Below are 8842 nucleotides of genomic sequence, written 5' to 3'. Positions count from 1 at the left end.
AAAAAAAAAAAAAAAAAAAAAAAAAAAAAAAAAAAAAAACTAACAAATGCCACATTCCATGCTTTGAAGGACAGCAAAGTGTTTGCATTGGTTACTGTAAAAGCCCAGTACATAGCATGAATACAAAGAAGACCCTCAAGATAAAGTTAATGATTAAATGCAGGGATTTGGGCTTGTTTCTATGGAGATTGTTCTCCTGAACTTGGCTCCCTCACGTTTTGAGACTCCAAATTGCATTCCATGTTGATAATGTCCAGCTTTTAATATCTGCCTAGAGGTTTTTCCTTGGGTCTTCTAATTTCTCTGTCAGGACCTGGAAGGGAGTGGGCTTCCTGGGTCCTCTCTTGGGGGGGGGGGGTTGGTTGCTTTTGCCCAGTTTTGTTTGGATACCACCCATTCTTACATGCTTGGAGCAGCAGGAATTCCTCCCTGGGCTCTTTGTTCCCCCTAAAGGGCGGGAATGGCTGCCTCTTGGAATGTGGATCACTTGGCCGTAGTGGCCAGCACCATTGAAGCCTGGTCTCTGTGCTCCTGAGAGCTCTCAGGGCTTGGAAGGGATGAAAGAGGGTATGTGCCTGGCTGTGACTGTTGACCTCCCTTCTCGGTCACCCTATAGGCTGGACTTATGTCAGCTAGCTTTTGTCTGACACAAAATAAACACCCCTTCCCCTCTGCTCCTTGACTCCCCACCCCCACCACACTTCTCTCTTTCTGCACCTTTTACTGGTGATAGATGAACCCAGGGATTTGTGCATGCTAGGCAAAGTTCTCTACCATTGGACTACACCCCCAGGTGTGGACCCCACCCCATCACCTCCACTTTAAAGTTGAAAACAGGCTCTCTGCTAAGTTGTCCAGGCTGGCCTTGAACTTGGAATCTTTCTATCTCTACCTCCTGAGTTCCAGGATTATAGTCATGCACTACTGCGCCTGGCACAAGAGGTTGAGGTCACCTTTTCAAGAGGTTTTTGGGGCTTCACCTAACTTGAACCCCAGAACTCACTAGGTTCCGGTCACCTCTCTCTGCTTTTCTCCAGCATGAAAAAGAATGCTTGCCCATTGTTTGATTTCAGCAGGGATTTCCACAGGTCTGAAGAATGGGGAGAAGGGAAGTTCCTGGGTGCAGGTTGGCATATCTTCCTGCTTCTGGCTGTGCATTTGGGACTGTCCAGGAGGGGAATTTACAGATTCCTTTACGGTGTGTGTAGATTGCTCCAGGGGAAAATGTTTGGCCCTCTCCGAAACTGATGTCTTCATAATGACATAATTGGTTTTGAGAGTTTCTCATTTTGCTGTGACTACTAGGAAGCTCAAGTCCCATTGGATGTTTTTTTTCCCCCCCTTGACTTAAGCTTTCTTCTGCTTATAATTGTTTTGCTTTATAAGCTGCTTTTAAAAAGATTTGGGTAAAAATTGCTGAAATAATTTCTCAATTAAAATAGACTGAAGGACTGGTGGTAAAGCGCTCGCCTAGCATGTGTGATGGCTCCTGGTTTGATCCTCAGCACCACGTAAAACCAAATAAATAAAGGTACTGTGTCCACCTTCAACTAAAATATATATAAATAGAGTGAAGCATGAAGAGTGGCACACTGTTTAGGCTGGGGACAGTTTGATGCAGCACGTCTGACTGAGTATGTAAAAGAATTATTGAGCCATCATAGCCCTTGGCAGACAAACCTAATCCTCATGCATTCTTTGCTCCCTTCCTGGACAGAGTCCAGACCTATGCCAAGGGGTGGGTAAAGAGACTTGCTTAGATGTGCTTCACAGAGATGCCTGGGCAGCAAGGACTAGAGTCCTCATCTGTAAGAATCAAAGCAGTTTGAGAAACCCCAGGGTTAGCCATGTCCCCTTGCAGGGAGGGCCTTAGCCAGGTGTAAGCTCTTCTGATCCATGTTTCCCTACCCCCCTCCCAGGAACCCACTATTCTGCAATTTGGTACAGCTTGAAACCCCTTCTTGAGAGGTGGGAGGAAGTGGTTAATCCCCACTTCCTTCCCTGGGAGTTTTATGGGCCTCTGGGAGCCTGCCTTACTCTGGTCTTAATGATCATAAATGACCCTCTCCCAGGGAAGGGCCAGGCCCCTGTGAATCTTTGCCTGGACTTGAGGCAGTTAGGTGCTTAATAAGTGCTCTTCGTGATGTTACCCTTGGTCTTCTGTAATTGGGGGGCGGGGTGGGAGGCTTTGTAGGATTACTGGGGTGGTGTAGTGGCTAGAGCCCTTGCAGCTGGGAACCTTGAGACCAAGTAGGGGCCTGGGTACTGGAGCTGGGTTTGACTGATTTTATCAGGTCTGGTCCTCCAAGGCCAAGGGAGCCCTCTGCTTCCTGTTGCTTTCAGTCTATCCTCTCTGGCTTATGCAGTAGTACAGGGTAAAAGAAATGTTAAGGTGACCATAATTGAGGTTTGAGCAGCTTTTATACTAACTATGAGGATCCCCCTCCCATTTACTTTGTTCCAATCACCAGGGTTTTAAGACAGCAATAAACTACCCAGTAAACTTAGTTTTTGTTTTTTTTTGCTATTTTTAATCGGTGCTGAAGATCGAACCCAGTGCCTTGCACGTGCTAGACAAGCACTTCACCATTTAGCGGTACCCCAGCCCCCCGGGAAGCTTAGTTGTTGATGGAAAAAAAAAAAATGCTTGGGGATTGCAGCTCTTGGGACAGGTTCACAGAATGGCCTTCGGTGGATAGCTGGGCTGTAATCTTGATTAGCGGCCAAGGAGCTCTGGAAGGAAATCTTCAGGGCAGGCATCACCTCTTCTGCAAGCAGGTCCCCCCCTTTTCCTCTGTCAGCTAATCCCCTTGCCTCCCCTTCTGCAGGGTTTTAATTAACTGTGTTTAATCTTTCCAGGGAAGCAGGCTTAATGCCCCCAGTGCCTGCCTATCCTGGAGCCTGCTGGGTTTTCTGTTGCAGCCCAGCGAGGCCAAGTACCATTCTGGAGGAGCCAGTTGTCCCAAGGGGCATTAGTTGAGGGAACCTCCCTGAGTATTCTCTCCTGTTTTGCTGCCTTTTGGGAAGATGAGAAGCCAACCTAGAAAGCAGCTATGATTATTAATGTGGTCCTCTCTGCCCACTGCCTCTTTGTGCAGGAGCTCCATAAACCCTGCTGGATTTAATATTATGCAGATAACTCCAGGTGCTGTACTTATTCTGGTTAAGGCTCAAGATGCCTAAATGAGAAAAATTAAAAAAAAAAAAAGAGGTGTCATAAAAACTATTGGAGAAGAAGTAATTATTTTGTTTTCCTGTGGTACTGAGGATTAACCCAGGGTACTCTACCACTGAACTACATCCTCAACACCACCCCCCCTTTGTAAAAAATTTTGGGACCGTGTCTCCCTGAATTATCCAGGCTGGGTCTCTCCTATTTCAGCCTGGTGAGTCACTGGGTATACAGGTTTATGTCTGTGTCTTTGCCCATGACTCCTTTCATTCTTGATTCTTTTGTGTAGTCTTTAAAAATTAGCCTTCCCTCCTTTTAACAATGATCTGGGGGGTTGGTTAACCCTGGGGCTTCCTGTTCTACAGAGATTCTGATTCTCTACAACTGGAGCAGGGCTCAGATTTACATCTTTCATAAGTATCTCTGGGGATTTTCATGCTGGTCCCTAGGAGAAACCCCCTGGGAGGGGGACTTCAGGTCACAGCAGAGTCTGAGCACCTTTTGTGCCTCCACCCCCACTCCCACCCTGTGCTTTATCACTGAGCCACATCTCTATCCCTAGTCCTTTTTATTTTGAGACAAGGTCTTGCTGTTACCAGGCTGGCTTCAAACTTGTCATCCTCCTGCCTCAGCCACCTGAGTAGCTGGGATTACAGGTGTGCTGTACTGTGCCTGGCAAGTTCCCAAAACTTAATGACATAATGATTAAAATTCAATTTAGACTGGTTAATGAATACCGGGAGTTTTCAGCCTGAATTTGAGTGAAACTTCCCAAAGCCCTTGCATGCAGGGCTCTGCTTTTCACCATAGACAAAGGCAGCTAGGAACTGGGTTAGGGGCCTTGTCTGGTCTCTGCTTCTAATTTCACCTCACCTTGGCATCTTTCTTCTCTGTCTAAATAGAGCTGAACCGGGAGCCACCTGGAGTCCTTCCAGGTACCTGTCTAGAGGGCTTAGAGCCCTTGGGGCTTGCTCAGGCACTTGGGGAGATGCTGGGAGTTTGCAGGGGAGTCTTGGGACAGCCAAGCAGCTGTATGCTTCTGGGAGAAGAAGGGTGGCCAACACCTTGCTGAGTCAGACAGAGTAAATGATTGCAGTGCTCCCAAAGAAACCCAGATCTTCTCCTCAGGTGATCCTTTGGAGGATTGTTTCGAAACCTCTGGTGCTATTCTTTGGAGGGGAGTAATTCTTTCGTGTGTGTGGTGCTGGGGATCAAACCCAAGGCCTTATGTGGGTAAGGCAAGCAGTCTACCAACTGAGTTATATTCCCAGTGTGGGAGTAGAGTAATTTTTAAGACAAAGCTGAAATGCGGAGCTTGATTGGTTTTCAGAGACCAAACCTGGGCTGCCATTTACTCCTAGGTCACTTGAGGAAAAATGCTGGGGACCTTTGGCTCAGAAGCTGCTTTTGATGTAGTACTGGGCCCACAAACACTTTGCAAAGATTTAAGACTCTCCAGAAAAAGTGCAGTCAAAGGAAATGGAAGAGAAAGCAGTGGCTCAGTGCTCCTGATCTGGCTGAGTATTTCCTACCACCACATCAGGGGCAGTCTTGTGGCAGCTGTGTGTGGTTAACACCCCCGCTCCCCTTCCCTTCCACACTATCATCAGATTTGTGGGGAATCTTGACTTTGGGGCTACTCACAGGCACAGACTTTTCTTAAATACAGGAGATACTAAGTACACTGAGCATTGTAGGAGATTATAAGCCAGTTGTATGTATTGTGGACTTGAAAATATCAACGTGTCCAGTCCTGTGAGAGAATAAGGCTTTGGAATCTCTCATGACGTTTCTGGGTCAAATTGCAAGCCAGCCATGTGCCCTGGGCAAAAATTTAGTTTCCACAATGTTAAAAATGGAGATGAAGACTATGGTCCATTAGGTTGTACATTTATTTATTTACTTTTTTTTTTGGTTAAAATATTTTTTAGTTTTAGGTGGACACAATATCTTTATTTTATTTTTATGTGGTGCTGAGAATCGAACCCAGTGCCTCATGCATGCTAGGCGAGTGCGCTACCACTTGAGCCACATCCCCAGCCCCTATTTATTATGTTGTTGAGTAGGAAACCAAAACCCGTAAACCATTTTTAAAAATTTTCAGTTTCTAGTAATTATTTAATATTTGTGGGGGTACAGTTTTATTGGAATGATTATGTTAAGCTTGTTAACTTATCCATCACCTCATGTACTGAAACTTTTGGTACAGAGAACATTTAAAATTTATTTTTTGGTCATCCTCTTCCTCCATGATGGTGGCGATCAAACCCCAGGCCTCACACATGCTAGGCAAGCACTGTGCCACTGAGTTATAACCCCCAGTCCATTTTATTTTTATTTATTTATTTAAAAATTTGTTTTAATTAGTTACACATGACAGTACAATGTCATTTTATTTTTGTATTTTATTTTGTATTTTGAGACAGGCTCACTAAGTTGCTGATGTTTCTGCCTCTGTCTCCCAAGCAGCTTGGTATATACTACTCTGCCCAGCTCTTAGCCATTTTGAAGTAAACAACACGTGAGGAATAACTATGGTCAGCCTGCTGTGCAGTAGATTTCGAAAACCTGCCTTTCTTAACTGAAACTTTGGACCCATTAACCCACATCTCCCTCTCCATTCTACCACTCTGCCCAGGTCCTAGAAACCACCATCCTGCTCTGCTCCTATGAGATCAGCTCTTAGTATGAGTGAATTCATGCAGCGTTTCTCTTTCTGTACCTCGGTTATTTCTCTTAGCATAGTATTCTCCCAGGGTTATTGAAGTTGTCCTATGTGATAGAATTCCCCGCCACCCCCCCCCCAAAAAAAAAAGGCTGAATAGGCTGGATGTGATGATTCATACCTGTAATCCCAGCAATTTGGGAAGCTGAGGCAAGAGGATCACAAGTTCAAAGTCAGCCTCAGGGTCTCAGTGAGACCCCAGCTTTTCTTGGGCAGGTAGGGGGAACTGGGAATTGTACCCAAGGGTGCCTAACTACTGAGATATTTTTCCAGCACGCGTACCAACCCCCACACCCCCACCCTTTTTAAATTACCTAGTTTAGGGCTTCATTAAGTTGCTGAGGCTGGGCTGGCTTTGAATTTGCAATCCTCCTGCCCCAGCCTCCTGAGCTGCTGGGATTATAGGCATGCACCCCTGTGACTGGTGAGATCCTGTTTTAAATATAAAATAAGTGAGGCTGGGGATGTGGTTCAGTAGTTAAATGCTCCTGGGTTTTATTCCTGGTACCAGAAAAATGCTGAATAGTATTGCATTTTGTGTGTGTTTATATATTATGTTATATATACACACACACACACACACTACATACATAATACCACATTTTCTTTATTCATTCATCTATTGATGGACACTTAATGCTCATTCTGTGTCTTGGTTGTTATGAATAATGCTGCAATACAAATGTCTGACATACTGATTTAGGCTTTTTTTTTTTTTTTTTTTAAATGGTATTGGGGATTGAACCAGGAGCCCATTCCTTTTTATTTTTTATTTGGAGATGGGGTCTCACTGTATTGCTGAGGCTGGCTTGGAACTTTGACCCGCCTGGCCTCTCAGGCACTTGAATTACAGGCCTGTGCAATTGTGCCCAGCTTGATTTAAGTTCTTTTAAATATATACCCAGAGGTGGAATTGTCAGGTCATACAGTAATTCTATTTCCAGTCTTCTGAGGGACTTCCCTGCTGTGCTCCATAATGGCTGTACTTATTTAATGGTTCTACTTTTTTAAAGTTGCAATGCTATACGGAAAGCACCCTGCCCAGTGCCTGACTTGCCTTTAGACCTTTGGCAAGTGCACATCTAGCATTTATTGTGAGCTCAGCTCTGTGCTCAGTTGATGGCTGTCCCTTTCTCGTGGGTCAGAAGAATGTGCTGACCCCTGAAGAGATTCACCTGTGGTTTGGCTCTTCCCAAATTTGCCTTGAGTCTTGGCTCAGCTGACTCTCAACATGGAACCCTGTTCCCTTCCCTTGCCTGTTCCAACAGGGCACATTTTAGAAATAACATGTTTGGAAGCAGTTTCTACAAGAGTGGCTGAGAGCAGCTAATCACACTTGGTGTGAGTTCACCTCTCTTTGCCTTGGATTCCATATTTGTTAGAGATAAGGAGAGCCACTGCCTATATCTAAATGGCATACTACACACAATGAGATGAAACCAGGGTGTGTCGCAGCAGTTGTGCACCCCAGGGTAGGGTGCATTTCCCTCTGCCTTGGGTTCTGCAGGTCAGAGGAATCCTGTCAAGGGAGTTCTGCAGGGTCTGGTCCACAAACTTGTGTCTGGAGAAGTTAGCTGGTCTCACTTGTCTCCCAGGGCATGAGGCTGTGGGAAGGGTCCTACTTACTGCAGAAATAAGGGGGCAGTTTTTTGCTAATTCTTCACCCTCTTCCCCAGCATTTTATGTGACTAAATAATGCTTCTTTTCCAGAAAGGAGGCTCAAAAATGCACCTAGGTTTGTTGAGAAGTAGAAGTAGAGGTTACTTTCTCTTTCCCCAGGCAGTTTCTAAATGCCAGATGCCTCTCAGTCTCAGTCACCAGGTTGAGACACCTGGGGCAGGGAACAGGCTGAGGAGCAAAGCTTAAGTGGTCTTTGGGGGTAGTGGTATTCCCTGGTTAGCTGGGAGCAGCTGGGATGCTGATTCCCAGAAAGCATCATGTGGAACCAGGGCAGAGTAATGGAGACTCATGGAATTCAGAGCCCCCCTAGCCCTCCCCCCCCCCGCCCGACTGTGAGTCCCCTTGCAGTACAAGGGTCTGGGAGGAGTTATGAGACTTCAAAAATTTTTTTCAAAGCGCCCCCTCCCCATTAGATACTGGGGACTGAACCCAGGGACACTTTACCATTTTACCAGCCTCTTTCAAAAATGTCATTTTAAGATGCGGTCTCTCAGTTGCCAAGGCTGACCTGGAACAGAGATCCTTTCTCTCTAAGCCTCCTGAGTAGCTAAGATACCCAGCAGGTACCACCACACCCTAGGTACTCCTGTGTTTTAATTCAAGAAACAGGCCCTGGGCTATGGGGGGACGGGAGATTTAAGGACAGGATAACTCCAGTACTCCAATTTAGATTTGAAAGCTGCAGAGACCTCATTTTGGATGGATAAGGTTGGGAAGAACCAGGTACTGCTAGGCTGCAGTTACTTGAGCACTCACCCACTGAGCCACAACCCAGCCTTTTAAAATTTTGAAACAGGATCTTATGTGCTTTAGGGCCTCACTAAGTTGCCGAGGCCTCGGTCTTGCAGTTTGCTGGGACCATCTTGACAGTCTGGCACCTGTGCATATACTTTCCAGAAAGAACACATTCATAATTGTGCACACAAGTGGAGGGATTGCCAGGTCCCAGGACAAATTGTGCACACAGGTTGAAGGCGGCTCCCATCTCGCTCATTTGACTTTTTGACCGAAAGTGTTCTTGGAGTTTATCTTCAGTTCCTTTCCAAGCAAGATGTTTTTGTATTTAAGAAGTGAAGGGCTGGGGATGTGGCTCAAGCGGTAGCCGCTCGCCTGGGATGCATGCGTGCGGCCCGGGTTCCATCCTCAGTACCACATACAAACAAAGATGTTGTGTCCGCCGAAAACTAAGAAATAAATATTAAAAAAAAAACTCTCTCTCTCTCTCTCAAAAAAAAAAAAAAAAAAAAAAAAAAAAAAAAAAAAAA

General features: G+C 45.6%; 1 protein-coding gene across 1 annotated transcript in view; it reads left to right on the top strand.

Moving 5' to 3' along the window:
* Positions 1–8842, top strand: part of Trim71 (tripartite motif containing 71) — a 70429-nt gene that overhangs the window by 18279 nt on the left and 43308 nt on the right. The gene's annotated exons all lie outside the window — the stretch shown is intronic.

This window comes from Marmota marmota, unplaced genomic scaffold (assembly GCF_001458135.2).
Source record: "Marmota marmota marmota unplaced genomic scaffold, marMar, whole genome shotgun sequence".
Lineage (NCBI taxonomy): Eukaryota > Metazoa > Chordata > Mammalia > Rodentia > Sciuridae > Marmota > Marmota marmota.
The sequence above is the reverse complement of the archived record's forward strand: the minus strand, read 5'-3'. Positions and strand labels throughout refer to the sequence as shown.